Source organism: Dendrobates tinctorius, unplaced genomic scaffold (genome assembly GCF_039654945.1).
Source record: "Dendrobates tinctorius isolate UK_male_01 unplaced genomic scaffold, ASM3965494v1 ptg000250l, whole genome shotgun sequence".
NCBI classification, from domain to species: Eukaryota; Metazoa; Chordata; class Amphibia; order Anura; family Dendrobatidae; genus Dendrobates; species Dendrobates tinctorius.
The window spans coordinates 22,400,539-22,427,053 of NW_027361917.1; the positions used below are offsets into that span (position 1 = coordinate 22,400,539).

The 26,515-nt window shown below is 46.2% G+C and overlaps 32 non-coding genes across 32 annotated transcripts; all 32 read left to right on the plus strand.

Annotated features, from left to right (window-relative positions):
* Positions 1 to 362: 362 nt before the first annotated feature.
* Positions 363 to 478, plus strand: LOC141064474 (U5 spliceosomal RNA). The gene has a single exon (XR_012225682.1). It is a non-coding gene; the product is annotated as a U5 spliceosomal RNA (small nuclear RNA).
* Positions 479 to 600: 122 nt separating this feature from the next.
* LOC141064688 (U5 spliceosomal RNA) lies at positions 601 to 716 on the plus strand. The gene has a single exon (XR_012225876.1). It is a non-coding gene; the product is annotated as a U5 spliceosomal RNA (small nuclear RNA).
* A 312-nt stretch (positions 717 to 1,028) lies between these two features.
* On the plus strand, positions 1,029 to 1,144 carry LOC141064424 (U5 spliceosomal RNA). Its single transcript, XR_012225637.1, has one exon. It is a non-coding gene; the product is annotated as a U5 spliceosomal RNA (small nuclear RNA).
* Positions 1,145 to 1,458: 314 nt separating this feature from the next.
* On the plus strand, positions 1,459 to 1,574 carry LOC141063988 (U5 spliceosomal RNA). The gene has a single exon (XR_012225244.1). It is a non-coding gene; the product is annotated as a U5 spliceosomal RNA (small nuclear RNA).
* A 314-nt stretch (positions 1,575 to 1,888) lies between these two features.
* On the plus strand, positions 1,889 to 2,005 carry LOC141064819 (U5 spliceosomal RNA). Its single transcript, XR_012225994.1, has one exon. It is a non-coding gene; the product is annotated as a U5 spliceosomal RNA (small nuclear RNA).
* A 5,557-nt stretch (positions 2,006 to 7,562) lies between these two features.
* On the plus strand, positions 7,563 to 7,677 carry LOC141064809 (U5 spliceosomal RNA). The gene has a single exon (XR_012225985.1). It is a non-coding gene; the product is annotated as a U5 spliceosomal RNA (small nuclear RNA).
* Positions 7,678 to 7,991: 314 nt separating this feature from the next.
* On the plus strand, positions 7,992 to 8,107 carry LOC141064752 (U5 spliceosomal RNA). Its single transcript, XR_012225934.1, has one exon. It is a non-coding gene; the product is annotated as a U5 spliceosomal RNA (small nuclear RNA).
* A 313-nt stretch (positions 8,108 to 8,420) lies between these two features.
* Positions 8,421 to 8,536, plus strand: LOC141064738 (U5 spliceosomal RNA). Its single transcript, XR_012225921.1, has one exon. It is a non-coding gene; the product is annotated as a U5 spliceosomal RNA (small nuclear RNA).
* Positions 8,537 to 8,839: 303 nt separating this feature from the next.
* LOC141064675 (U5 spliceosomal RNA) lies at positions 8,840 to 8,955 on the plus strand. Its single transcript, XR_012225864.1, has one exon. It is a non-coding gene; the product is annotated as a U5 spliceosomal RNA (small nuclear RNA).
* A 310-nt stretch (positions 8,956 to 9,265) lies between these two features.
* Positions 9,266 to 9,381, plus strand: LOC141064585 (U5 spliceosomal RNA). Its single transcript, XR_012225783.1, has one exon. It is a non-coding gene; the product is annotated as a U5 spliceosomal RNA (small nuclear RNA).
* Positions 9,382 to 9,691: 310 nt separating this feature from the next.
* On the plus strand, positions 9,692 to 9,808 carry LOC141064121 (U5 spliceosomal RNA). Its single transcript, XR_012225362.1, has one exon. It is a non-coding gene; the product is annotated as a U5 spliceosomal RNA (small nuclear RNA).
* A 314-nt stretch (positions 9,809 to 10,122) lies between these two features.
* LOC141064808 (U5 spliceosomal RNA) lies at positions 10,123 to 10,239 on the plus strand. The gene has a single exon (XR_012225984.1). It is a non-coding gene; the product is annotated as a U5 spliceosomal RNA (small nuclear RNA).
* Positions 10,240 to 10,553: 314 nt separating this feature from the next.
* On the plus strand, positions 10,554 to 10,669 carry LOC141064786 (U5 spliceosomal RNA). The gene has a single exon (XR_012225964.1). It is a non-coding gene; the product is annotated as a U5 spliceosomal RNA (small nuclear RNA).
* A 307-nt stretch (positions 10,670 to 10,976) lies between these two features.
* LOC141064745 (U5 spliceosomal RNA) lies at positions 10,977 to 11,092 on the plus strand. The gene has a single exon (XR_012225928.1). It is a non-coding gene; the product is annotated as a U5 spliceosomal RNA (small nuclear RNA).
* Positions 11,093 to 11,406: 314 nt separating this feature from the next.
* Positions 11,407 to 11,522, plus strand: LOC141064795 (U5 spliceosomal RNA). Its single transcript, XR_012225972.1, has one exon. It is a non-coding gene; the product is annotated as a U5 spliceosomal RNA (small nuclear RNA).
* A 314-nt stretch (positions 11,523 to 11,836) lies between these two features.
* On the plus strand, positions 11,837 to 11,952 carry LOC141064818 (U5 spliceosomal RNA). The gene has a single exon (XR_012225993.1). It is a non-coding gene; the product is annotated as a U5 spliceosomal RNA (small nuclear RNA).
* A 310-nt stretch (positions 11,953 to 12,262) lies between these two features.
* LOC141064764 (U5 spliceosomal RNA) lies at positions 12,263 to 12,378 on the plus strand. The gene has a single exon (XR_012225945.1). It is a non-coding gene; the product is annotated as a U5 spliceosomal RNA (small nuclear RNA).
* A 307-nt stretch (positions 12,379 to 12,685) lies between these two features.
* On the plus strand, positions 12,686 to 12,801 carry LOC141064676 (U5 spliceosomal RNA). Its single transcript, XR_012225865.1, has one exon. It is a non-coding gene; the product is annotated as a U5 spliceosomal RNA (small nuclear RNA).
* Positions 12,802 to 13,115: 314 nt separating this feature from the next.
* LOC141064534 (U5 spliceosomal RNA) lies at positions 13,116 to 13,231 on the plus strand. Its single transcript, XR_012225736.1, has one exon. It is a non-coding gene; the product is annotated as a U5 spliceosomal RNA (small nuclear RNA).
* A 313-nt stretch (positions 13,232 to 13,544) lies between these two features.
* LOC141063985 (U5 spliceosomal RNA) lies at positions 13,545 to 13,660 on the plus strand. The gene has a single exon (XR_012225241.1). It is a non-coding gene; the product is annotated as a U5 spliceosomal RNA (small nuclear RNA).
* Positions 13,661 to 19,914: 6,254 nt separating this feature from the next.
* LOC141064773 (U5 spliceosomal RNA) lies at positions 19,915 to 20,030 on the plus strand. The gene has a single exon (XR_012225952.1). It is a non-coding gene; the product is annotated as a U5 spliceosomal RNA (small nuclear RNA).
* Positions 20,031 to 20,347: 317 nt separating this feature from the next.
* Positions 20,348 to 20,463, plus strand: LOC141064760 (U5 spliceosomal RNA). The gene has a single exon (XR_012225941.1). It is a non-coding gene; the product is annotated as a U5 spliceosomal RNA (small nuclear RNA).
* Positions 20,464 to 20,776: 313 nt separating this feature from the next.
* Positions 20,777 to 20,892, plus strand: LOC141064767 (U5 spliceosomal RNA). Its single transcript, XR_012225948.1, has one exon. It is a non-coding gene; the product is annotated as a U5 spliceosomal RNA (small nuclear RNA).
* A 314-nt stretch (positions 20,893 to 21,206) lies between these two features.
* LOC141064803 (U5 spliceosomal RNA) lies at positions 21,207 to 21,322 on the plus strand. The gene has a single exon (XR_012225979.1). It is a non-coding gene; the product is annotated as a U5 spliceosomal RNA (small nuclear RNA).
* Positions 21,323 to 21,635: 313 nt separating this feature from the next.
* LOC141064674 (U5 spliceosomal RNA) lies at positions 21,636 to 21,751 on the plus strand. Its single transcript, XR_012225863.1, has one exon. It is a non-coding gene; the product is annotated as a U5 spliceosomal RNA (small nuclear RNA).
* Positions 21,752 to 22,064: 313 nt separating this feature from the next.
* Positions 22,065 to 22,180, plus strand: LOC141064198 (U5 spliceosomal RNA). The gene has a single exon (XR_012225432.1). It is a non-coding gene; the product is annotated as a U5 spliceosomal RNA (small nuclear RNA).
* A 314-nt stretch (positions 22,181 to 22,494) lies between these two features.
* LOC141064827 (U5 spliceosomal RNA) lies at positions 22,495 to 22,610 on the plus strand. The gene has a single exon (XR_012225999.1). It is a non-coding gene; the product is annotated as a U5 spliceosomal RNA (small nuclear RNA).
* A 313-nt stretch (positions 22,611 to 22,923) lies between these two features.
* LOC141064744 (U5 spliceosomal RNA) lies at positions 22,924 to 23,039 on the plus strand. Its single transcript, XR_012225927.1, has one exon. It is a non-coding gene; the product is annotated as a U5 spliceosomal RNA (small nuclear RNA).
* A 311-nt stretch (positions 23,040 to 23,350) lies between these two features.
* LOC141064471 (U5 spliceosomal RNA) lies at positions 23,351 to 23,466 on the plus strand. Its single transcript, XR_012225679.1, has one exon. It is a non-coding gene; the product is annotated as a U5 spliceosomal RNA (small nuclear RNA).
* Positions 23,467 to 25,503: 2,037 nt separating this feature from the next.
* LOC141064218 (U5 spliceosomal RNA) lies at positions 25,504 to 25,619 on the plus strand. Its single transcript, XR_012225450.1, has one exon. It is a non-coding gene; the product is annotated as a U5 spliceosomal RNA (small nuclear RNA).
* A 314-nt stretch (positions 25,620 to 25,933) lies between these two features.
* LOC141063901 (U5 spliceosomal RNA) lies at positions 25,934 to 26,049 on the plus strand. Its single transcript, XR_012225166.1, has one exon. It is a non-coding gene; the product is annotated as a U5 spliceosomal RNA (small nuclear RNA).
* Positions 26,050 to 26,352: 303 nt separating this feature from the next.
* On the plus strand, positions 26,353 to 26,468 carry LOC141063687 (U5 spliceosomal RNA). Its single transcript, XR_012224973.1, has one exon. It is a non-coding gene; the product is annotated as a U5 spliceosomal RNA (small nuclear RNA).
* Positions 26,469 to 26,515: the final 47 nt, after the last annotated feature.

Genomic DNA, 26,515 nt, shown 5'->3' on the forward strand with positions numbered 1-26,515 from the left:
GCAACTCTTACAATATTATGTGATGGGGTTTGTCCAAGAACCTCAGCAGTACTGTTCCAAAAAACATTAGTTTTGGATGTTCTATTTGTACGTTCTTCTGGATCCATTACTTCATCATCTAAAGAATCACTGGACGATGAAGTAGAGACATTACCTGGTGGCATGTACTCTTCATCAGACAAAGAAAGTTCACTGTCTTCATCACTATCAAAAATGATTGCTTCGATTTCTTGGAAAATGGGCTGTGTGTTGCCGTTTTTGTTTTTCCATCGCCAAACCACGCACCCATTTCTAGGTGGTCTCCCTGGGCCAAATGAGGGTTGCGGCCATGGTGGTAGGTCGGGAGGAAGCCCTTGCCCAGTATGCTCTGGCTTCTATTCAGAACATAAAAATCTTTTGCCTTTTACTAAAGATTTCCGTAGAGAGGAGCAAAACTGAGTTTTGTGGCAATTTTTGCATGCTCCAGCTTGCTGGGGCTTCCTGTGTGTTGCAGTTTTTGTTTTTCCATCACCAAACCATGCACCCACTTCTAGGTGGTCTCCCTGGGACAAATGAGGGTTGCGGCCATGGTGGTAGGTCAGGAGGAAGCCTTTGCCCACTATACTTTGGCTTCTCTTCAGAGTGTAAAAATTTTTCGCCTTTTGCTAAAGATTTCCATGGAGAGGAGCAAAACTGTGTTTTGCAGCAATTTTTGCACGCTCCAGCTTGCTGGGGCTTCCTTAAACGGGTTCAACAACAGAAATAAGGAATGAGTGAGTGGGGTTTTGGTGGGAGACTGATCTCTGGGGCTGGTGGGAAATGGCCCTCATTTGAATTTTGTAGCTGTGGATGGCGTTTTTCCGGGCAGCGGGACAGGTGACGCTCTGGCAGCAGGATGGAGCTGAACACGGAGCAGACTGCGGAAAATGGGCTGTGTTGCCATTTTTGTTTTTCCATCATCAAAACATGCACCCACTTCTAGGTGGTCTCCCTGGGCCAAATGAGGGCTGCGGCCATGGTGATAGGTCAGGAGGAAGCCTTTGCCCAGTATACTCTGGCTTCTCTTCAGAATATAAAAATCTTTCGCCTTTTACTAAAGATTTTTGTGGAGAGGAGCAAAACTGAGTTTTGTGGCAATTTTTGCATGCTCCAGCTTGCTGGGGCTTCCTTAAATGGGTTCAACAACAGAAAGAAGGAATGAGTGGGGGGGGATTTGGTGGGAGACTGAACTCTGGGGCTGCTGGGAAATGGTCCTCATTCGAATATTGTAGCCATGGATAGCATTCTTCCAGGCAGCGGGACATGTGACGCTCTCGCAGCAGGATGGAGCTGAACATGGAGCAGCCTGCAGAAAATTGGCTGTGTGTTGCCGTTTTTGTTTTTCCACCTTCAAACCATGCACCCACTTCTAGGTGGTCTCCCTTGGCAAAATGAGGGCTGCGGCCATGGTGGTAGGTCAGGAGGAAGCCCTTGCACAGTATACTCTGGCTTCTCTTCAGAATGTAAAATTTTTTCGCCTTTTACTAAAGAATTCCGTGGAGAGGAGCAAAACTGAGTTTTATGGCAATTTTTGTGCGCTCCAGCTGGCTGGGGCATCCTTAAATGGGTTCAACATCAGAATGTAGTAATGAGTGGGTGGGGTTTTGGTGGGAGCCTGAACTCTGAGGCTGCTGGGAAATGTCTCTCATTTGAATATTGTAGCCGTGGAATGCCTTCTTCCAGGCAGCGGGACAGGTGATGCTCTGGCAGCAGGATGGAGCTGAACACGGAGCAGCCTGCGGAAAATGGGCTGTGTGTTGCCATTTTTGTTTTTCCATTGCCAAACCACGCACCAACTTCTAGGTGGTCACCCAGGGCCAAATGAGGGCTGCGGCCATGGTGGTAGGTCAGGAGGAATCCCTTGCCCAGTAAACTCTGGCTTCTCTTCAGAACGTAAAAATCTTTATCATTTTACTCAAGATTTCTATGGAGATGAGCAAAACTGAGTTTTGTGGTAATTTTTGCACGCTCCTGCTTGCTAGGGCTTCCTTAAATGGGTTCAACAACAGAATGAAGGAATGAGTGGGTGGGGTTTTGGTGGGAGACTGAACTCTGATGCTGCTGGGAAGTGTTCCTCATTTGAATATTGTAGCCGTGGAAGGCCTTCTTCCAAGCAGCGGGACAGGTGATGTTCTGGCAGCAGGATGGAGCTGAACATGGAGCAGCCTGCAGAAAATGGGCTGTGTGTTGCCGTTTTTGTTTTTCCATCGACAAACCATGTACCCACTTCTAGGTGGTCTCCCTTGGCAAAATGAGGGCTTGGGCCATGCTGGTAGGTCAGGAGGAAGCCCTTGCCCAGTATACTAGTGATGGGAAGTTTGGCTCTTTTTGGCGATCCAGCTCATTCGGCTCTGCTCACCATAAAGAGCCGGCTCTTTTTTTAATATTAATCAGTTTTCTACAGTCCTCGTTCCAAGTCTTTGCCTTTAAAGTGAGGGCCTCATTCTCCACCTGTATAAGGTTCTACTGACGCAGTGTAGACTGTTATTCAGCATTGCTGTCTCCTCAGATTGTCAGCTCTTGTGATCAGGCCCCGGCTCCTTGGTTGCAGACAGTCTTACCATGTATTCCTTTCTAATCTGTGGCGTTTTTTGTACATGTCCTGTCTGGTCTAGTAAGTGCTGCAATCTGTGTTGGCGCTGTATAAGAGTATAATCCGCAAAAGGTATGTTGGAAGCACTGTGCCAACACACACTCCAAAATATGTAAGCAAAGCATACTGAATGGTAAAATCAGACACTAAGAGCAGCTGACTGGCAGGGGTGCTAGGTGTCGCACCCTCACTGATCAGACATTGCTGACCTATTCTAAGGCTAGCCAGCATTAAAGTCATGGACAACCTCGCATGTGTACTTATTTGAAGCCTGCAAAATGAGTTGGACTAGGTCCAGTTTTGTTTACATGTTACACTGAAAAGATCCTTTATGTTCCCCAAGTGGAACCATTCCTCCAGACTCCCCTATTACTGCATTGTAATAAAGTTATGTGCAGTAAAAATAGTTTCATATCGGCACTGATGATCTGATAATGAACCAGTATTAGCCCAGCGGGACATCTATTCCCCAGACTAGTAGTCAACACCTTCATTGCTGTAGTCATTCCCTCTTGGACGCGATTTATTCGCATCTGTGTTTTTTCTGCAAATGGATGCAAACGCATGGAACTGCACCCTAATGAGGATTTAGTTGGAAACGTCAAATTCTGACTTCTGGGGCAGAGGAAAGGAGGAGAGAGGGGAGGGAAGAGAGAGGAGAGAGAGAGACTGGTGAAAGAAAAAAAGAAAATGGGGCTCAGAGCCTGCGCAGTATGAAATCCACATGCAGATTGGATGCAGGCATCCTGATTCAGGTGCATCTACATTGACAATCATATGGTTTTGCTGACACATATCAGGATGTCAACGGGTATACAGTCGCACTCAAAATTGAATGTCACTTGCATCAGAGTCATTAAAGGAATTATTATGATTTTTATTTATTTTTTTTCAATAAATCAAGAAAAGTGAAAAAACACCGCAAACAGAGATCAGATTCCAAACATGAGTATTACACGGTTAAGTTTCGACCCATACCTAGGTCTTTCTCAAACCATACTCAATAGGAGTGTCAAGGTATATGGAAAGAGGACAATTTTTCAGAGTGCCAAAGTAAGGGCTGTGGCAAGAGAGCGGCAGGCATCTGCACAACACCGCAGATCCCTGCCGCTCTCTTGCCACAGCCCTTACTTTGGGACTCTGAAAAATTGTCCTCTTTCCATATATCTTGACACTCCTATTGAGTATGGTTTGAGAAAGACCTAGGTATAGGTCGAAACGTAACCGTGTAATACTCATGTTTGGAATCTGATCTCTGTTTGCGGTGTTTTTTCACTTTTTTTGAATTATTGAAAAAAATAAATAAAAATCATAATAATTCCTTTAATGACTCTGATGCAAGTGACATTCAATTTTGAGTGCGACTGTCTACCCGTTGACCTTTACCTGTGGTATATCCACGTTCAGTCAGCAAGTCAGCACCTCCTCCTACAGCACGAGTGCGCGTCTTTATTTTTTCTATTTTTTCTACATATCAGGATGTCTGCAGATATTTTTAACACCCAAAATTCGCAACAAGCTGCGTTTTGGGAGAACATGGAAAATCCTGATGCATCCTGATCCTGATGCAAACGCAGGTCCGTGCGTCCCTATGTTAAGTATAGAGATGTAATCTGGATCAGGATGCATCAGGATTGCTACGCTACACAACGCACTGTACCACAACGCTAGTGTGAACGCAGCCCCACTCGTGCAGCCCCTAACCAGGTGCCCCCATGTCATATACATGCTGCCAATACATTTTATTATCATTACCACACTGTAACACAGGGCACAAGCCCTTCTAGTGAGGCGGGAAAGATCACTGTATGACAGAGCAGCATGCGGACATAGTCTAGATTATATCTGCAGACTGGTCCCATACAGTTTCATCACTTTCCCACAGCACATCCATCACTTCCGAGCATCAGTGCCGCAACACGGATCCCTGCACACGGACCCGTGTTGTCCTGGATCCGTGCTCCATGTTAATTCCAGACGTGTTGCCACGGATCCATGAGTCTCCCTGTGCCTGTGTGTTTTTCAGATGAAACAAAACTGCAACAAGTTGCGTTTTTGTGCATCTGATAAAATATGCAGACACAGCGATCCGTGGGAAAACGGTGACAATTGGATGCACATGCAAGTCCCATCTGTCACCACTGAAAGTCAATGGAGACGAAAACGGATCCGTGTGCATCCAAAATATGCAAGTGTGAAACCAGCTTAACCCTATAAGGCTATGTGCACATGGTGCGGATTCTGATGCGGATCCGCAGTGTTTCAGGCTCTGTGGGTCCGCAGCAGCTTTAGATGCGTTATACAGTACCATTGTTTTCAATGGTAAACTGAAAAACGCTGTGCACATGCTGCAGATTTTTCCACGCGGATTTGCTGCAGGTTCAAATCCGCAGCATGTCAATTCTTTGTGTGGAATCCGCTGCGGTTTCACACCTCCATGGTAGAGGTGTGAAACCGCAGAGGTAAACCGCAGGCTAATCTGCAGGTCTTTTTTACCTGCAGATTTTTCCAAATCCGCAGCACCAAAAATTAGGTGTGCACATGGCCTAATTATTGGGGCTGGACCTAGATCTCTGCACAGTTTTCCCTGAAATCACTTTATTATATTGCTTACCCTTACCCTCAGCAAGAAATGACGCTTCTCCCTGTAGGGTTCCTGTCCTGTGTGACTGTCCTGAATCCTCCTCACTCACTGCTGCTGCTGCTCAGCTGAGTCAGCTGACTTTAACTAATAGTATAGTATAGTATATGTGAGAGTCTACATGAGACCGATTTGCTGAGTCACTTGAGTTTAACCCCTCTACAGTCACATGCCATATACTGTATGCCATGCATGCATGTCTGAAGCTCGGAGGAGTATATCACTTTAAATATTTCCACTCACTCCAGCACAGACAGCACACATTTCCCACTCTGTCTCCTGAAAGCTCCGCCTCCTCCCAGATGAGTCACTGCCACTGCCTGGCGCTAGAAAAAGAAAAAAAAAAAGAAACGGCTCGATCACAGTGCAGAGCCAGCTCATTTCGTTCCCAGCGGGGAGCCGGCTCTTTGAATCGGATCGTTCATGAATGACACATCACTACAGTATACTCTGGCTTCTCTAATATAATGCTGTCTGCAGAACCTGCAGGGCACAAATCAGATTAACTCAAGCTGACAATGAATTGAGGCTTGCAAGAGATGTCAAAAGCAATAATAAACGATTTTGGGGATATGTCAAAAGTAAAAGAAAAGTCAAAGATGCTATAGGATTTTTACAGGATGAAAATGATGAAATGGTAAGACAGGATGTTGAGAAGGCCGAACTTTTAAATTCCTATTTAGCATCTGTTTTCTCTCAGAAAGGAAATGTAACATCAACTGTTCTTCACTGTCCTATTAAGGGAATAGAAGAATCCAGGATATCTATAAACAGAAAGATAGTGAGGAAACACTTAGCTAACCTAAATGAATTCAAGTCTCCAGGTCCAGATGAATTACACCCCAGAGTACTGAAGGAGATAGCAGAAGAAATTTTTGAACCCCTCTCCATAATCTTTGAAAATTCTTGGAGAACAGGAGAAGTCCCAGAAGACTGGAGAAGAGCAAATGTTGTTCCTATCTTCAAAAAGGGGAAGAAGGTGGACCCAGGCAACTATAGGCCGGTGAGTCTGACTTCTATACCACGAAAGATCTTTGAACAAATTATTAAACACCATGTATGTCAGTACCTGGATAAGAATGAAGTGATTAAACAGAGTCAGCATGGGTTTGTAACTAATAAGTCATGTCAGACTAACTTAATTTCCTTCTATGACGGATTCACTGATTGGGTGGATCAAGGAAATGCTGTAGATATAGTATATCTTGACTTCAGCAAAGCATTTGACAAAGTATCTCATACAATCCTTATTGAAAAAAATGACTAAGTATGGAATGGACAAGGCAACTGTTAGGTTGATTCATAACTGGCTTAGTCATCGGACCCAAAGAGTGGTCGTAAATGGCTGCACATCCAGTTGGAAGAATGTCTCAAGTGGGGTACCACAGGGTTCTGTCCCGGGCCCTGTATTGTTCAACATCTTTATCAATGACTTAGATGAAGGAGTTGAGGGTAAACTGATTAAATTTGCTGATGACACAAAGCTAGGAGGGATAGCTAATACTAGAGAAGAGAAAGAGAGGATTCAAAAAGATATAAATAAACTGGAGATGTGGGCAGCAACGAACAGAATTGTTTTTAACAGGGAAAAATGCAAAGTACTACATCTGGGCAATAAAAATGAAAAAAGCATATACAGAATGGGAGGAATAGGCCTAAGCAACAGCACATGTGAAAAAGACTTGGGTATACTAATAGATCACAGACTGAATATGAGTCAACAGTGTGATGCAGCAGCAGAAAAAGCAAATGCAATTCTAGGATGTATTAATAGAAGCATACAGTATAGATAACGTGAAGTCATTATTTCCCTCTACTCCTCTTTGGTCATGTGTTCAGTTTTGGGCACCACATTTTAAAAAAGACATCAACAAACTGGAGCAAGTTCAGAAAAGAGCAACCAGAATGGTGACCGGTCTGCAAACCCTGTCTTATGAGGAAAGGTTGCAGGATTTGGGATTGTTTAGTTTGCAAAAGAGAAGACTGAGAGGAGACTTAATAGCTGTCTACAAATACCTAAAGGGCTGTCACATTGTAGAAGGATCAACTTTATTCTCATTTGCACAAGGAAAGACTAGAAGCAATGGGATGAAACTGAATGGGAGGAGACACAGATTAGATACTAGAAAAAACATTTTGACAGTTAGAGTGATCAATGAGTGGAACAAGCTGCCACGAGAAGTGGTGAGTTCTCCTTCAATGGAAGTCTTCAAACAGAGGCTGGACAGACATCTGACTGGGATGATTTAGCGAATCCTGCTTTGAGCAGGGGGTTGGACCAGATGGCCCAGGAGGTCCCTTCCAAATCTACAATTCTATGATTCTTCAGAACGTAAAAATCTTTCGCCTTTTACTATAGATTTCCGTGGAGAGGAGCAAAACTGAGTTTTGTGGCAATTTTTGCACGCTCCAGCTGGCTGGGGCTTCCTTAAAAGGGTTGAACAACAGAATGAAGGAATGAGTGAGTGGGGTTTTGGTTGGAGACTGAACTCTGAGGCTGCTGGGAAATGTCTCTCATTTGAATATTGTAGCAGTGGATGGCCTTCTTCCAGGCAGCGGGACAGGTGACGATATGGCAGCAAGAAGTAGCTGAACACGGAGCAGCCAGCGGAAAATGGGTTGTGTGTTGCCGTTTTTGTTTTTCCATCACCAAACCATGCACCCACTTCTAGGTGGTCAGTCTGGGCCAAATGAGAGCTGCGGCCATGGTGGTAGGTCGTGAGAAAATCCTTGCCCAGTATCCTCTGGCTTTTCTTCAGAGCTTAAAAATCTTTTGCCTTTTAGTAAAGATTTCCGTGGAGATGAGCAAAGCTGAGCTTTGTGACAATTTTTGCACGCTCCAGCCTGCTGGGGCTTCCTTAAATGGGTTCAATAACAGAATGAAAGAATGTGTGTAGGGGTTTTGGTGGGAGACTGAGCTCTGGGGCCGTTGTAAAATGGTCTTCATTTGAATATTGTAGCCGTGGATGGCCTTCTTCCAGGCAGTGGGCCATGTAACGCTCTGGCAGCAGGATGGAGCTGAACATGTAGCAGCCTGCGGAAAATGGGCTGTGTGTTGCCATTTTTGTTTTTCCATTGCCAAAACACGCACCCACTTCTCGGTGCTCTCCCTGGGCCAAATGAGGGCTGCGGCCATGGTGGTAGGTCAGGAGGAAGCCTTTGCCCAGTATGCTCTGGCATCTCTTCAGAACGTGAAAATCTTTCACCTTTTTCTAAAGATTTCCGTGGAGAGGAGCAAAGCTGAGTTTTGCGGCAATTATTGTATGCTTCAGTTTGCTGAGGCTTCCTTAAATGGGTTCAACAACAGAATGAAGGAATGAGTTGGTGGGAGACTGAGCTCTGGGGCTGCTGGAAAATGTTTCTCATTTGAATATTTTAGCAGTGGATGGCCTTTTTCCAGGCAGTGGGACAGGTGACGATCTGGCAGCAAGATGGAGCTGAACACGGAGCAGCCTGCGGAAAATGGGCTGTGTGTTGCCATTTTTGTTTTTCCATTGCCAAACCATGCACCCACTTCTAGGTGGTCTCCCTGGGCCAAATGAGGGTTGCGGCCATGGTGGTAGGTCAGGAGGAAGGGCTTGCTCAGTATTCTCTGGTTTTTCTTCAGAACTTAAAAAGCTTTTGCCTTTTACTAAAGATTTCTGTGGAGAGGAGCAAAACTGAGTTTTGTAACAATTTTTGCATGCTCCAGCTTGCTGGGGCTTCCTTAAATGGGTTCAACAACAGAAAGAAGGAGTGGGTGGGGTTTTGGTGGGAAACTGTACTCTGGGGCTGCTGGGAAATGTCTCTCATTTGAATATTGTAGCTGTGGATGGCCTTCTTTCAGGCAGCGGGACAGGTGACGCTCTGGCAGCAGGATGGAGCTGAACACGGAGCAGCCTGTGGAAAATGGGCTGTGTGTTGCCGTTTTTGTTTTTCAATCTCCCAACCACGCACCCACTTCTAGGTGGTCTCTCTGGGCCAAATGAGGGCTCTGGCCATAGTGATAGGTCGGGAGGAAGCCCTTGCCCAGTATGTTCTGGCTTCTGTTTAGAACGTACAAATCTTTTGCCTTTTAGTAAAGATTTCCGTGGAGAGGAGCAAAACTGAGTTTTGTGACAATTTTTGCATTCTCCAGCTTGCTGGGGTTTTCTTAAATGGGTTCAAAAACTGAATGAAGGAGTGGGTGGGGTTTTGGTGGGAGACTGATTTCTGGGGCTGCTGGAAAATGTCTCTCATTTGAATATTGTAGCCGTGGATGGCCTTTTTCCAGGCAGCGGGACAGTAGACAACCTGGCAGCAAGATGGAGCTGAACACGGAGCAGCCTGCGGAAAATGGGCTGTGTGTTGCCGTTTTTGTTTTTCCATCACCAAACCACGCACCCACTTCTAGGTTGTCTCCCTGGGCCAAATGAGGGCTGCGGCCATGGTGGTAGGTCAGGAGGAAGCCCTTGCCCAGTATACTCTGGCTTCTCTTCAGAATGTAAAAATCTTTCGCCTTTTACTAAAGATTTCTGTGGAGAGAAGCAAAACTGAGTTTTGTGGTAATTTTTGCACGCTCTTGCTTTGCTGGGGCTTCCTTAAATGGCTTCAACAACAGAATGAATGAATGAGTGGGTGGGGTTTTGGTGGGAGACTGAACTCTGGTGCGGGTGGGAAATGGTACTCATTTGAATATTGTGTCGGTTGATGGCCTTTTTCCAGGCAGCGGGACATGTGACTCTCTGGCAGCAGGATGGAGCTGAACAGGGAGCAGCCTGCGGAAAATGGGCTGTGTGTTGCCGTTTTTGTTTTTCCATAGCCAAACCAAGCACCCACTTCTAGGTGGTCTCCCTGGGCCAAATGAGGGTTGCGGCCATGGTGGTAGGCCAGGAGGAAGCCCTTGCTCAGTATTCTCTATTTTTTTTTTCAGAACTTAAAAATCTTTTGTTTTTTACTAAAGATTTCCGTGGAGAGGAGCAAAACTGAGTTTTGTGACAATTTTTGCACGCTCCAGCTTGCTGGGGCTTCCTTAAATGGGTTCAACAACAGAATGAAGGAATGAGTGGGTGGGGTTTTGGTGGGAGACTGTACTCTGGGGCTGCTGGGAAATGTCTCTCATTTGAATATTGTAGCAGTGGATGGCCTTTTTCCAGGCAGCGGGACAGGTGACGATCTTGCAGCAAGATGGAGCTGAACACGGAGCAGCCTGCGGAAAATGGGCTGTGTGTTGCCGTTTTTGTTTTTCCATTACCAAACCACGCACCCACTAATAGGTGGTCTCCCTGGGCCAAATCAGGGCTGCGGCCATGGTGGTAGGTCAGGAGGAAGATCTTGCCCACTATACTTTGGTATCTTTTTAGAACGTAAAAATCTTTTGCCTTTTACTAACGATTTCTGTGTAGAGAAGCAAAATTGAGTTTTGTGACAATTTTTGCACGCTCCAACTTGCTTGGGCTTTCTTAAATAGGATCAACAACAGAAAGAAGGAGTGGGGGTTTTGGGGGGAGACTGTACTCTGGGGCTGCTGGGAAATGTCTCTCATTTGAATATTGTAACAGTGGATGGCGTTTTTCCAGGCAGCGGGACAGGTGACGACCTGGCAGCAAGATGGAGCTGAACACGGAGCAGCCTGTGGAAAATGGGCTGTGTGTTGCTGTATTTGTTTTTCCATCACCAAACCACCCACCCACTTCGAGGTGGTCTCCCTGGGCCAAATCAGGGCTGCGGCCATGGTGGTAGGTCAGGAGGAAGCTCTTGCCCACTATACTTTGGTTTCTCTTTAGAACGTAAAAATCTTTTGCCTTTTACTAACGATTTCTGTGTAGAGAAGCAAAATTGAGTTTTGCGGCAGTTTTTGCATGCTCCAGCTTGCTGGGGCTTTCTTAAATGGGTTCAATAACAGAATGATGGAATGAGTGGGTGGGGTTTTGGTGGGAGACTGAACTCTGGTTCGTTTGGGAAATGGTACTCATTTGAATATTGTGTCGGTTGATGACCTTTTTCCAGGCAGCGGGAGATGTGACTCTCTGGCAGCAGGATGGAGCTGAACACGGAGCAGCCTGCGGAAAATGGGCTGTGTGTTGCCGTTTTTGTTTTTCCATAGCCAAACCAAGCACCCACTTCTAGGTGGTCTCCCTGGGCCAAATGAGGGTTGCGGCCATGGTGGTAGGCCAGGAGGAAGCCCTTTCTCAGTATTGTCTATTTTTTCTTCAGAACTTAAAAATCTTTTGCCTTTTACTAAAGATTTCCGTGGAGTGGAGCAAAACTGAGTTTTGTGACAATTTTTGCACGCTCCAGCTTGCTAGGGCTTCATTAAATGGGTGCAACAACAAAATGAAGGAATGAGTGGGTGGGGTTTTGGTGGGAGACTGTACTCTGGGGCTGCTGGGAAATGTCTCTCATTTGAATATTGTAGCTGTGGATGGCCTTTTTCCAGGCAGCGGGACAGGTGACGATCTTGCAGCAAGATGGAGCTGAACACGGAGCAGCCTACGGAAAATGGGCTGTGGGTTGCTGTTTTTGTTTTTCCATTACCAAACCACGCACCCACTAATAGGTGGTCTCCCTGGGCCAAATGAGGGTTGCAGCCATGGTGGTAGGTCAGGAGGAAGCCCTTGCCCAGTATGCTCTGGTTTCTCTTCAGAACATAAAAATCTTTCGCGTTTTAGTAAAGAGATTCGTGGAGTGGAGCAAAACTGATTTTTGTGCCAATTTTTGCACTCTCCAACTTGTTGGGGCTTTCTTAAATAGGATCAACAACAGAAAGAAGGAGTGGGTGGGGTTTTAGTGGGAGACTGAGCTCTGGGGTTGCTGGAAAATGGCTCTCATTTGAATATTGTAGCCGTTGATGGCCTTCTTCCAGACAGCGGGACAGGTGACACTCTGGCAGCAAGATGGAGCTGGACACGGAGCAGCCTGTGGAAAATGGGCTGTGTGTTGCCGTTTTTGTTTTTCAATCTCCCAACGACGCACCCACTTCTAGGTGGTCTCTTTGGGCCAAATGAGGGCTCTGGCCATAGTGGTAGGTCGGGAGGAAGCCCTTTCCCAGTATAGTCTGGCTTCTGTTTAGAACCTAAAAATCTTTCGCCTTTTAGTAAAGATTTCCGTGGAGAGGAGCAAAACTGAGTTTTGTGGCAATTTTTGCACGCTCCAGCTTGCTGGGGTTTCCTTAAATGGGTTCAACAACAGAAAGAAGGAGTGGGGGTTTTGGTGGGAGACTGTACTCTGGGGCTGCTGGGAAATGTCTCTCATTTGAATATTGTAACAGTGGATGGCCTTTTTCCAGGCAGCGGGACAGGTGACGATCTGGCAGCAACATGGAGCTGAACATGGAGCAGCCTGCGGAAAATGGGCTGTGTGTGGCCGTTTTTGTTTTTCCATCGCCAAGCCACGCACCCACTTCTAGGTGGTCTCCCTGGGCCAAATGAGGGCTGGGCCCATGGTGATAGGTCAGGAGGAAGCTCTTGATCAGTATTCTCTGGTTTTTCTTCAGAACTTAAAAATCTTTTGCCTTTTACTAAAGATTTCTGTGGAGAGGAGCAAAACTGAATTTTGTGACAATTTTTGCACGCTCCAGCTTGCTGGGGCTTCCTTAAATGGGTTCAACAACAGAATGAAGGAATGAGTGGGTGGGGTTTTGGTGGGAGACTGTACTCTGGGGCTGCTGGGAAATGTCTCTCATTTGAATATTGTAGCTGTGGATGGCCTTCTTCCAGGCAGCGGGACAGGTGACGCTCTGGCAGCAGGATGGAGCTGAACACGGAGCAGCCTGTGGAAAATGGGCTGTGTGTTGCCGTTTTTGTTTTTCAATCTCCCAACCACACACCCACTTCTAGGTGGTCTCTCTGGGCCAAATGAGGGCTCTGACCATAGTGGTAGGTCGGGAGGAAGCCCTTGCCCAGTATATTCTGGTTTCTGTTTAGAACGTAAAAATCTTTCGCCTTTTAGTAAAGATTTCCGTGGAGAGGAGCAAAACTGAGTTTTGTGTCAATTTTTGCACGCTCCAGCTTGCTGGGGCTTCCTTAAATGGGTTCAACAACAGAGTGAAGGTATTTGCGTGAGGGTTTTGGTGGGAGACTGAGCTCTGGCGTTGCTGCATAATGGCCCTCATTTGAATATAGTAGCCGTGGATGGCCTTCATTCAGTCAGCGGGACACGTGATGCTCTGGCAGCAGGATGGAGCTGAACACGGAGCAGCCTGCGGAAAATGGGCTGTGTGTTGCCGTTTTTGTTTTTCCATCGCCAAACCACGCACCCACTTCTAGGTGGTCTCCCTGGGCCAAATGAGGGCTGCGGCCATGGTGGTAGGTCAGGAGGAAGCCCTTGCCCAGTATACTCAGGCTTTTCTTCAGAACGTAAAAATCTTTCGTCTTTTACTAAAGATTTCCGTGGAGAGAAGCAAGACTGAGTTTTGTGGCAATTTTTGCACGCTCCAGCTTGCTGGGGCTTCCTTAAATGGGTTCAACAACAGAATGAAGGAATGAGTGGGTGGGGTTTTGGGGGAGACTGTACTCTGGGGCTGCTGGGAAATGTCTCTCATTTGAATATTGTAGCAGTGGATGGTCTTCTTCGAGGCAGCGGGACATGTTGTGAGTTCATTTTCCCCTTCACTACTGAGGCCCGATGAACTCCCTCTTCTGGTAAGGAAAGGCAGTGAGCCTGACTATCAGGCACCTGAGCCAAATGATGATGACTGGTTGAGTGGAGTTACAGACTGGATATAAAGCTGCCGACGCCCTTCTGCCCTGCGGGTGATTTCTCTGTGGGATCCTTGGAGACCAGTCTGAATTCCTGCTTTTCTAAAGCTAAGTTTTTCTGCTCTGCTTTTTGCATTTGTGCTTTGACTTTGTTTGCTTTGTTTTTCTGGATTTCTGCCATTCCCTGCTGGGGTGAGCTGAATTCCTTTAGCTCTGTCTTCTGAAAATACCAGAGTGCTGATATAGTTTTTGAAGCCTAGCTGCTTCAGGGTCTTTTTCCATATCAGCTGTTGGCTTATGTCTTTGATAGGGTTTTGGCAGATTGCAGACAGCAACCGTCCTTTCCTGTCCTGTTTAGTTTAGCTTGGGCCCCATCGTTTGCTCAGCCTATCTTTCTATCTGTGTGAGTGTTTTTTCATCTTGCTTCACCGTCATTATATGTTGGGGGCTGCCTTTTACTTTGGGGTCTGCTCTGGGGCAGTTTAGATTTCTTTTTCTGTCTTTAGGCTATTTAGCTCTCCGGCTGTGATCGAGGAGTCTAGGGCACCGTAGGAACCCCCCACGGCTACTGCTAGTTGTGTTGATAGGTTCAGGGGTCTGCAATCTGATAGTTGCCAACATCTCTGGTTTTCTGGACGTATCTTCTATTTTTGTGTCTGCCTCCTACTGTGACTCATTCATAACAGAATCACCCGCCATACCGCAGATCCTAGGGTACTCAATAGCAGGAAAGAATTGTAAAAAAAAAAAAAGTGTGTATATTTTTTCCTCTATATCTCTGAGGCCGTAGGGGGAATTTTTTTTTCTCTCAATGGAGATAAAGCAATTGTCTGATCGTGTGGAGCAGCTCGCTGCGGAAGTGCGGGGAATTTCCGCCTACCTTGCTCATTCACATGCTGCTGAACCAAAGATTCCTACACCTGATGTATTTTTTGGGGATCGGTGTAAATTTTTGAATTTCAAAAATAATTGTAAATTTTTTTTTGCCTTGAAACCTAACTCGTCAGGGAGCTCCGCGCAGCAGTTTAAAATTGTCATCTCTTTGCTGCATGGCGATCCCCAGGATTGGGCGTTTTCTTTGAAACCAGATGATCCTATTCTGACTAATGTGAACGCATTTTTTCAAGCCTTGGGGTTGTTGTATGACGAACCTAATGCCATTAATCAGGCTGAAAAGACCCTGCTGGCATTGAACCAGAGTCGAGATTCTGCAGAATTGTACTGTCAAAAATTCCGAAAGTGGGTGGTACTTACTACCTGGAATGATAATGCCTTGGCTGCTCTCTTTCGGAAGGGTTTGTCAGAAGCCGTAAAAGATACTATGGTGGGATTTCCTGTTCCCTCTGGTCTTGACGATTCTATGTCATTAGCCATTCAGGTTGATCGGCGTTTGCGCGAACGCAAAACTGCACGAGAGGTGTTGCCACCTGTTGAACAAATGTCTGAACCTATGCAATGTGATAGAGTTTTGTCCAGAGAGCCGCGTCAGGAGTTCAGAAGGCGTAATAAGTTGTGCTTTTTCTGTGGGGATGCCTCGCATATTATTTCTGTCTGTCCTAAACGAGAGAAACGCTTTGCACACACATTATCTGTTGGTGGTGTTCAACCTAAGTTTCTTTTGGCTATTACTCTGATCTGCTCTCTGTCCACATTTTCCACCAAGGCTTTTGTGGATTTGGGAGCAGCCCTAAACCTAATGGACTTGGATTTTGCTAAATGTTGTGGATTTCCGATGACACCTCTGCAGACGCCTATCCCTTTGAGGGGGATTGATGCTACTCCTTTGGCTAAAAATAAACCTCAGTTTTGGACCCAGGAGTTAATGCGGGTCGCCCCAGACCATCAAGAAAATTGCAGATTTTTGCTGTTGCATAATCTGCATGATACCATTGTTCTGGGGTTTCCCTGGTTACAAATTCATAATCAAGTTTTGGATTTTAAATCTGTGTCTGTGGTGAGTTGGGGTTGTCGATGTGCCTTTAGTGAGGCTCCGGTGTTTTCCACCTCTCCTCAGTCGCATGATGTTCCTGATTATTTGGTGGACTTTTATGATGTATTTAGTGAGAATGAGTCTGCGTCTCTACCTCCTCATAGGAGTTATGACTGTGCAATTGAACTGAGCCCGGGGTGTAAATTTCCCAAGGGTCGGCTCTTCAATTTATCTGTACCCGAGCACGAGGCTATGCGATCCTGTATTAAGGAGGCGTTGGAGAAGGGTCATATTAGACCATCCTTGTCACCCTTTGGTGCCGGGTTTTTTTTTGTAGCCAAAAAGGATGGATCATTAAGACCTTGTATTGATTATCGTGCCCTCAACAAAATTACTGTTAAATATCAGTATCCGTTACCCCTGATTTTGGATCTATTCTCTAGAGTTAAAGGTGCTTGCTGGTTTACCAACCTTGACCTCAGGGGGGCGTATAATCTTATTCGCATTAAGAAGGGGGATGAATGGAAGACGGCGTTTAATACTCCGGAGGGACATTTTGAGTACCTGGTGATGCCTTTTGGGCTCACTAATGCCCCTACTGTCTTCCACTGCTTCATGAACGATATTTTCCAAGATTTTGTCGATAAATTTTTGATTATCTATCTGGATGATATTTTGATATTCTCCAAGGATTGGGATTCTCAAGTGGAACATATACGGACTGTGTTCCGGATCTTGAGGGAGAATTCCGTGTATGTCAAAGGATCTAAATGCCTTTTTGGAGTACAGAGGATTTCTTTTTTGGGATTTATTTTGCCTCCGTCAACTATTGAAATGGACCCGGCCAAGGTACAGGCCATTTACGATTGGGTTCAGCCCACTTCTTTGAAGGCCCTCCAGAAGTTTTTGGGTTTTGCTAGTTTTTATCGGAAATTTATAGCAAAATTTTCTAGTATTGCCAAGCCATTGACTGATTTGACTAAGAAGGGTGCTGATGTGTTAAATTGGTCTCCGGAGGCTGTTTCTTCCTTTCAGGAGCTGAAGCGAAGATTCACCTCCGCCCCGGTTTTGCGGCAACCTGATGTCTCACTTCCGTTCCAGGTAGAGGTGGATGCTTCTGAGATTGGTGCAGGAGCTGTTTTGTCCCAAAAGGATCCTGTAACATCTAAAATGAATCCCTGTGCTTTCTTTTCCCGAAAGTTCTCTCCATCTGAACGTAACTATGATGTGGGGAATCGGGAACTGTTGGCCATGAAATGGGCATTTGAGGAGTAGAGACATTGGTTGGAGGGAGCTAAGCATCAAGTCATGGTCCTCACTGACCACAAGAATTTGATTTACCTAGAGTCGGCTAAGCGCTTGAACCCTAGACAGGCTAGGTGGGCCTTGTTTTTTACACGTTTTGATTTTGTGGTTTCTTTTCTTCCTGGAAATAAGAATGTCAAGGCTGACGCCCTCTCTAGGAGCTTCTTTGCTGATTCTCCTGTGGTGACCAAGCCTGCTACCATCTTCGGCGAAGGGGTAGTTCTTTCTGCCATCTCGCTCGATTTGAGACATGCTCTGGAAGAATTCCAGGAGGACAAACCTGAGCGTTGTCCCAGTAGAAAGTTGTATGTTCCTGACCAGTGGAAGAAGAGAGTGATGTCTGAAGTTCATTGCTCTGCTTTGGCTGGTCATCCAGGTATTTTTAGTACTAGAGATCTGGTGAGTCAGTCCTTTTGGTGGCCCTCCTTGTCTCGTGATGTCAGGAATTTTGTGCAGTCCTGTGGGACGTGCTCCCGGTCTAAATCGTGTTCTCGCTCTAGTGGGTTGCTGATGCCTTTGCCTGTCCCCAAGAGGCTATGGACCCATATTTCAATGGATTTCATCTCTAATATGCCTGTCTCTCAAAGGATGACTGTTATTTGGGTGATTTGTGATAGGTTCTCTAAGATGATTCATCTTGTACCACTCCCTAAGTTGCCGTCTTCCTCTGAGTTTGTGCCCCTGTTTTTTCAACAGGTGGTTCGCTTGCACGGGATTCCTGAGAACATTGTATCTGACAGAGGAGTTCAGTTTGTGTCTAGATTTTGGAGAACTTTCTGTTCCAAGCTGGGAATTCAGTTGTCCTTCTCCTCTGCTTTTCACCCTCAGACCAATGGGCAGACAGAGAGAACAAACCAGACCTTGGAGTCATATTTGAGATGCTTTATTTCCGCTGATCAGGATGATTGGGTTTCATTTTTGCCCTTGGCCGAATTTGCTTTAAATAATAGAGCTAGTTCTGCCACTTTTATGTCTCCTTTTTTTTTGTAACTTTGGGTTTCATCCTCGATTCTCTTCAGGGCAGGTGGAGCCCTCTGCCTGCCCAGGTGTTGACACTGTGGTGGAGAGAATGCACCAGATCTGGGACCAAGTGGTAGATAAGTTATCTCTCTCCCAGGAAAAGGCCCAGCGGTTTTCCAACCGACATAGGACCATTGGTCCCCAGTTTAAAGTTGGTGATATGGTATGGTTATCATCAAAAAATATTGCTATGAAGGTGGCTTCTCCTAAGTTTAAGCCTAGATTTATTGGACCTTACAAGATTTTGGAGATTATTAATCTGGTCTCTTTTCGTTTGGCTCTTCCTGTCACATTTAAAATCCATAATGTGTTTTATAAGTCCTTGTTGAAGAGGTTTGTTGAACCTGTTGTTCCGGGGGTGGCACCTCCAGACCCTGTATTGGTTGAAGGTAACATGGAATATGAGGTAGAGAAAGTACTGGATTCTCGTCTGGCGAGACGGAGACTCCAGTATTTGGTTAAGTGGAAGAGTTATGGTCAGGAGGATAATTCCTGGGTCTCTGCCTCTGATATTCATGCCAAAAGATTGGTGCGTGCCTTTCATCGGGCTCACCCTGATCGCCCTGGTGGCGTGGTTGAGGGTTCGGTGACCCCTCCTCAAGGGGGAGGTACTGTTGTGAGTTCATTTTCCCCTTCACTACTGAGGCCCGATGAACTCCCTCTTCTGGTAAGGAAAGGTAGTGAGCCTGACTATCAGGCACCTGAGCCAAATGATGATGACTGGCTGAGTGGAGTTACAGACTGGATATAAGGCTGCCGACGCCCTTCTGCCCTGCGGGTGATTTTTCTGTGGGATCCTTGGAGACCAGTCTGAATTCCTGCTCTTATAAAGCTAAGTTTTTCTGCTCTGCTTTTTGCATTTGTGCTTTGACTTTGTTTGCTTTGTTTTTCTGGATTTCTGCCATTCCCTGCTGGGGTGAGCTGAATTCCTTTAGCTCTGTCTTCTGAAAATACCGGAGTGCTGATATAGTTTTTGAAGCCTAGCTGCTTCAGGGTCTTTTTCCATATCAGCTGTTGGCTTATGTCTTTGATAGGGTTTTGGCAGATTGCAGACAGCAAGCGTCCTTTCCTGTCCTGTTTAGCTTAGCTTGGGCCCCATCGTTTGCTCAGCCTATCTTTCTATCTGTGTGAGTGTTTTTTCATCTTGTTTCACTGTCATTATATGTTGGGGGCTGCCTTTTACTTTGGGGTCTGCTCTGGGGCAGTTTAGATTTCTTTTTCTGTCTTTAGGCTATTTAGCTCTCCGGCTGTGATCGAGGGGTCTAGGGCACTGTAGGAACCCCCCACGGCTACTGCTAGTTGTGTTGATAGGTTCAGGGGTCTGCAATCTGATAGTTGCCAACTTCTCTGGTTTTCTGGACGTTGCTTCTATTTTTGTGTCTGCCTCCTACGGTGACTCATTCATAACAGGGTCATGTGACTCTCTGGCAGCAGGATGGAGCTGAACATGGGTTCAACAACAGAAAGAAGGAGTGTGTGGGGTTTTGGTGGGAGACTGTACTCTGGGGCAGCTGGGAAATGTCTCTCATTTGAATATTGTAGCAGTGGATGGCCTTTTTCCAGGCAGCGGGACAGGTGATGATTTGGCAGCAAGATGGAGCTGAACACGGAGCAGCCTGTGGAAAATGTGCTGTGTGTTGCCGTTTTTGTTTTTCCATCGCCAAGCCACGCACCCACTTATAGATGGTCTCCCTGGGCCCTATGAGGGCTGTGCCCATGGTGGTAGGTCAGGAGGAAGCCCTTGCTCAGTATTCTCTGGTTTTTCTTCAGAATTTAAAATTTTTTCACCTTTTACTAAAGATTTCCGTGGAGTGGAGCAAAACTGAGTTTTGTGAAAATTTTTGCACGCTCCAGCTTGTTGGGGCTTCCTTAAATGGGTTCAACAACAGAATAAAGGAATGAGTGGGTGGGGTTTTGGTGGGAGACTGTACTCTGGGGCTGCTGCTGGGAAATGTCTCTCATTTGAATATTGTAGCTGTGGATGGCCTTCTTCCAGGCAGCGGGACAGGTGACGCTCTGGCGGAAGGATGGAGCTGAACACGGTGCAGCCTGTGGAAAATGGGCTGTGTGTTGCCGTTTTTGTTTCTCAATCTCCCAACCACGCACCCACTTCTAGGTGGTCTCTCTGGGCCAAATGAGGGCTCTGGCCATAGTGGTAGGTCGGGAGGAAGCACTTGCCCAGTATATTCTAGCTTCTGTTTAGAACGTAAAAATCTTTCGCCTTTTAGTAAAGATTTCCGTGGAGAGTAGCAAAACTGAGTTTTGTGTCAATTTTTGCACGCTCCAGCTTGCTTTGGCTTCCGTAAATGGTTTCAACAACAGAATGAAGGAATGAGTGTGTGGGGTTTTGGGGGGAGACTGTACTCTGGGGCTGCTGGGAAATGTCTTTCATTTGAATATTGTAGCTGTGGATGGCCTTCTTCCAGGCAGCGGGACAGGTGACGCTCTGGCAGCAGGATGGAGCTGAACACGGAGCAGCCTGTGGAAATGGGCTGTGTGTTGCCGTTTTTGTTTTTCAATCTCCCAACCACGCACCCACTTCTAGGTGGTCTCTCTGGGCCAAATGAGGGCTCTGGCAATAGTGGTAGGTCGGGAGGAAGCCCTTGCCCAGTATAGTATGGCTTCTCTTCAGAACGTAAAAATCTTTCATCTTTTACTAAAGATTTCTGTGGAGAGAAGCAAAACTGAGTTTTGTGACATTTTTTGCACGCTCCAGCTTGCTGGGGCTTCCTTAAATGGGTTCAACAACAGAATGAAGGAATGATTGGGTGGGGTTTTGGTGGGAGACTGTACTCTGGGGCTGCTGGGAAATGTCTCTCATTTGAATATTGCAGCTGTGGATGGCCTTCTTCCAGGCAGCGGGACAGGTGACACTCTGGCGGAAGGATGGAGCTGAACACAGAGCAACCTGTGGAAAATGGGCTGTGTGTTGCCGTTTTTGTTTTTCAATCTCCCAACCACGCACGCACTTCTAGGTGGTCTCTCTGGGCCAAATGAGGGCTCTGGCCATAGTGGTAGGTCGGGAGAAAGCCCTTGATCAGTATATTCTGGCTTCTGTTTAGAACGTAAAAATCTTTCTCCTTTTAGTAAAGATTTCTGTGGAGAAGAGCAAAACTGAGTTTTGTGTCAATTTTTGCATGCTCCAGCTTGCTGGGGTTTCCTTAAATGGTTTCAAGAACAGAATGAAGGTATTTGTGGTGGGGTTTTGGTGGGAGACTGAGCTCTGGCACTGCGGGAAAATGGCCCTCATTTGAATATAGCAGCCGTGGTTGGCCTTTTTTCAGTCCGCGGGACACGTGACGTTCTGGCAGCAGGAAGGAGCTGAACACGGAGCATCCTGCGGAAAATGGGCTGTGTGTTGCCGTTTTTGTTTTTCCATTGCCAAACCATGGACCCACTTCTAGGTGGTCTCCCTGGGCCAAATGAGGGTTGCGGCCATGGTGGTAGGTCAGGAGGAAGCTGTTGCGCAGTATACTCTGGCTTCTCTTCAGAGCGAAAATTTTTTTCGCCTTTTACTAAGGATTTCCGTGGAGAGAAGCAAAATTGAGTTTTGTGGCAATTTTTGCATGCTCCAGCTTGCTGGGGATTCCTTAAATGGGTTCAACAACAGAATGAAGGAATGAATGGGTGGGGTTTTGGTGGGAGACTGTACTATGGGGCTGCTGGGAAATGTCTCTCCTTTGAATATTGTAGCCGTGGATAGCCTTCTTCCCGGCAGTGGGACATGTGACTCTCTGGCAGCAGGATGGAGCTGAACACGGAGCAGCCTGCGGAAATTGCCTGTGTGTTGCCGTTTTTGTTTTTCCATAGCCAAACCATGCACCCACTTCTAGGTGGTCTCCCTGGGCCAAATGAGGGCTGCGGCCATGGTGGTAGGTCAGGAGGAAGCTCTTGCTCATTATACACTGTTTTCTCTTCAGAACGTAAAAATTTTTCGCCTTTTACTAAAGATTTCCGTGGAGAGGAGCAAAACTGAGTTTTGTGACAATTTTTGCACGCTCCAGCTTGCTGGGGCTTTCTTAAATGGTTTCAACAACAGAATGAAGGAATGAGTGGGTGGGGTTTTAGTGGGAGAATGTACTCTGGGGCTGCTGGGAAATGTCTCTCATTTGAATGTTGTAGCTGTGGATGGCCTTCTTCCAGTCAGCGGGACAGGTGACGCTCTGGCAGCAGGATGGAGCTGAACACGGAGCAGCCTGTGGAAAATGGGCTGTGTGTTGCCGTGTTTGTTTTTCAATCTCCCAACCACGCACCCTCTTCTAGGTGGTCTCCCTGGGCCAAATGAGGGCTCTGGCCATAGTGGTAGGTCGGGAGGAAGCCCTTGCCCAGTATATTCTGGTTTCTGTTTAGAACATAAAAATTTTTCCCATTTCAGTAAAGATTTCCGCAGAGAGGAGCAAAATTGAGCTTTGTGTCAATTTTTGCCCGCTCCAGGTTGCTGTGGCTTCATTAAATGTCTTCAACAATGGAATGAAGTTATGTGTGTGGGGGTTTTGGTGGGAGACTGAGCTTTGGCGTTGTGGAAAAATGGCCCTCATTTGAATATAGTAGCCGTGGATGCCCTTCTTTCAGTCAGCGGGACACGTGACGCTCTCGCAGCAGGATGGAGCTGAACACGGAGCAGCCTGTGGAAAATGGGCTGTGTGTTGCCATTTTTGTTTTTCAATCTCCCAACCACGCACCCGCTTCTAGGTGGTCTCCCTGGGCCAAATGAGGGCTGTGCCCATGGTGGTAGGTCAGGAGGAAGCCCTTGCTCAGTATTCTCTGTTTTTTCTTCAGAACTTAAAAATCTTTCGCCTTTTACTAAAGATTTCCGTGGAGAGGAGCAAAACTGAGTTTTGTGACAATTTTTGCACCCTCCAGGTTGCTGTGGCTTCCTTAAATGGATTCAACAACAGAATGAAGGAATGGGGTGGGGTTTTGGTGGGAGACTGTACTCTGGGGCTCCTGGAAAATGTCTTTCATTTGAGTATTGTAGCTGTGGATGGCCTTCTTCCAGGCAGCAGGACAGGTGACGCTCTGGCAGCAGGATGGAGCTGAACACGGAGCAGCCTGTGGAAAATGGGCTGTGTGTTGCCGTTTTTGTTTTTCAATCTCCCAACCACGCACCCACTTCTAGGTGGTCTCCCTGGGCCAAATGAGGGCTCTGGCCATAGTGGTAGGTCGGGAGGAAGCCCTTGCCCAGTATATTCTTGCTTCTGTTTAGAACGTAAAAATCTTTCGCCTTTTAGTAAAGATTTCCGTGGAGAGGAGCAAAACTGAGTTTTTTATCAATTTTTGCACGCTCCAGCTTGCTGGGGCTTCCTTAAATGGGTTCAACAACAGAATGAAGGGATGTGTGTGGGGGTTTTGGTGGGAGACTGAGCTCTGGCGTTGCGGAAAAATGGCCCTCATTTGAATATAGTAGCCGTGGATGGCCTTCTTTCAGTCAGCGAGACACGTGACGCTCTGGCAGCAGGATGGAGCTGAACACGGAGCAGCCTGTGGAAAATGAATCATAAAATCATAGAATCATAGAATCGTAGAGTTGGAAGGGACCTCCTGGGCCATCTGGTCCAACCCCCTGCTCAAAGCAGGATTCGCTAAATCATCCCAGTCAGATGTCTGTCCAGCCTCTGTTTGAAGACTTCCATTGAAGGAGAACTCACCACTTCTCATGGCAGCCTGTTCCACTCATTGATCACTCTAACTGTCAAAAAGTTTTTTCTAATATCTAATCTGAGTCTCCTCCCATTCAGTTTCATCCCATTGCTTCTAGTCTTTCCTTGTGCAAATGAGAATAAAGTTGATCCTTCTACAATGTGACAGCCCTTGAGATATTTGTAGACAGCTATTAAGTCTCCTCTCAGTCTTCTCTTTTGCAAACTAAACATTCCCAAATCCTGCAACCTTTCCTCATAAGACAGGGTTTGCAGACCGGTCACCATTCTGGTCGCTCTTTTCTGAACTTGCTCCAGTTTGTTGATGTCTTTTTTAAAATGTGGTGCCCAAAACTGGACACAATATTCCAGATGAGGTCTGACCAAAGAGGAGTAGAGGGAAATAATGACTTCACGTGATCTAGACTGTATGCTTCTGTTAATACATCCTAGAATTGCATTTGCCTTTTTTGCTGCTGCATCACACTGTTGACTCATATTCAGTCTGTGATCTATTAGTATACCCAAGTCTTTTTCACATGTGCTGTCACTTAGCCCTATTCCTCCCATTCTATATGTGCTTTTTTCATTTTTATTGCCCAGATGTAGTACTTTGCATTTCTCCCTGTTAAAAACCATTCTGTTAGTTGCTGCCCACTTCTCCAGTTTATTTAAATCTTTTTGAATCCTCTCTCTCTCTTCTCTAGTATTAGCTATCCCTCCTAGCTTTGTGTCATCAGCAAATTTAATCAGTTTACCCTCAATTCCTTCATCTAAATCGTTGATAAAGATGTTGAACAATACAGGGCCCAGGACAGAGCCCTGTGGTACCCCACTTGAGACATTCTTCCAACTGGATGTGCAGCCATTTACGACCACTCTTTGGGTCCGATCACTAAGCCAGCTATGAATCCACCTAACAGTTGCCTTGTCCATTCCATACTTAGTCATTTTTTCAATAAGGATTGTATGAGAGACTTTGTCAAATGCTTTGCTGAAGTCAATATATACTATATCTACAGCATTTCCTTGATCCACCCAATCAGTGATACCATCATAGAAGGAAATTAAGTTAGTCTGACATGACTTATTAGTTACAAACCCATGCTGACTCTGTTTGATCACTTCATTCTTATCCAGGTATTGACTTACATGTTGTTTAATAATTTGTTCAAAGATCTTTCCTGGTATAGAAGTCAGACTCACTGGCCTATAGTTGCCTGGGTCCACCTTCTTCCCCTTTTTGAAGATAGGAACAACATTTGCTCTTCTCCAGTCTTCTGGCACTTCTCCTGTTCTCCAAGAATTTTCAAAGATTATGGAGAGTGGTTCAGAAATTTCTTCTGCTATCTCCTTCAGTACTCCACGCTCCAGCTTGCTGGGGCTTCCTTAAATGGGTTCAACAACAGAATGATGGAATGAGTGGGTGGGGTTTTGGTGGGAGACTGTACTCTGGGGCTGCTGGGAAATGTCTCTCACTTGAATATTGTAGCAGTGGATGGCCTTCTTCCAGGCAGTGGGACATGTGACTCTCTGGCAGCAGGATGGAGCTGAACACGGAGCAGCCTGCGGAAAATGGGCTGTGTGCTGCCGTTTTTGTTTTTCCATAGCCAAACCACGCACCCACTTCTAGGTGGTCTCCCTGGGCCAAATGAGGGCTGTGCCCATGGTGGTAGGTCAGGAGGAAGCCCTTTCCCAGTATACTCTGACTTCTCTTCAGAACTTAAAAATCTTTTGCCTTTTACTAAAGATTTCTGTGGAGAGAAGCAAAACTGAGTTTTGTGGCAATTTTTGCATGCTCCAGCTTGCTGGGGCTTCCTTAAATGGGTTCAACAACAGAATGAAGGAATGAGTGGGTGGGGTTTTGGTGAGAGACTGTATTCTGGGGCTGATGGGAAATGCCTCTCAATTGAATATTGTAGCAGTGGATGGTATTCTTCCAGGCAGCGGGACATGTGACTCTCTGGCAGCAGGATGGAGCTGAACACGGAGCAGCCTGCGGAAAATGGGCTGTGTGTTGCCGTTTTTGTTTTTCCATAGCCAAACCACGCACCCACTTCTAGGTGGTCTCCCTGGGCCAAATGAGGGCTGCGTCCATGGTGGTAGGTAAGGAGGAAGCCCTTGCCCAGTATACTCTGGCTTTTCTTCAGAATGTAAAAATCTTTTGCCTTTTACTAAAGATTTCCGTGGAGAGAAGCAAAACTGAGTTTTGTGGCAATTTTTGCACGCGCCAGCTTGCTGGGGCTTCCTTAAATGGGTTCACCAACAAAATGAAGGAATGAGTGGGTGGGAGACTGTACTATGGGGCTGCTGGGAAATGTCTCTCATTTGAATATTGTAGCAGGGGATGGCCTTCTTCCATGCAGCGGGACATGTGACTTTCTGGCAGCAGGATGGAGCTGAACACGGAGCAGCCTGCGGAAAATGGGCTGTGTGTTGCCGTTTTTGTTTTTCCATACCCAAACCACGCACCCACTTCTAGGTGGTCTCCCTGGGCCAAATGAGGGCTGTGCCCATGGTGGTAGGTCAGGAGGAAGCCCTTGCCCAGTATACTCTGTCTTTTCTTCAGAACGTAAAAATCTTTCGCCTTTTACTAAAGATTTCCGTGGAGAGAAGCAAAACTGAGTTTTGTGGCAATTTTTGCACGCTCCAGCTTGCTGGGGCTTCCTTAAATGTTTTTAACAACAGAATGAAGGAATGAGTGGGTGGGGT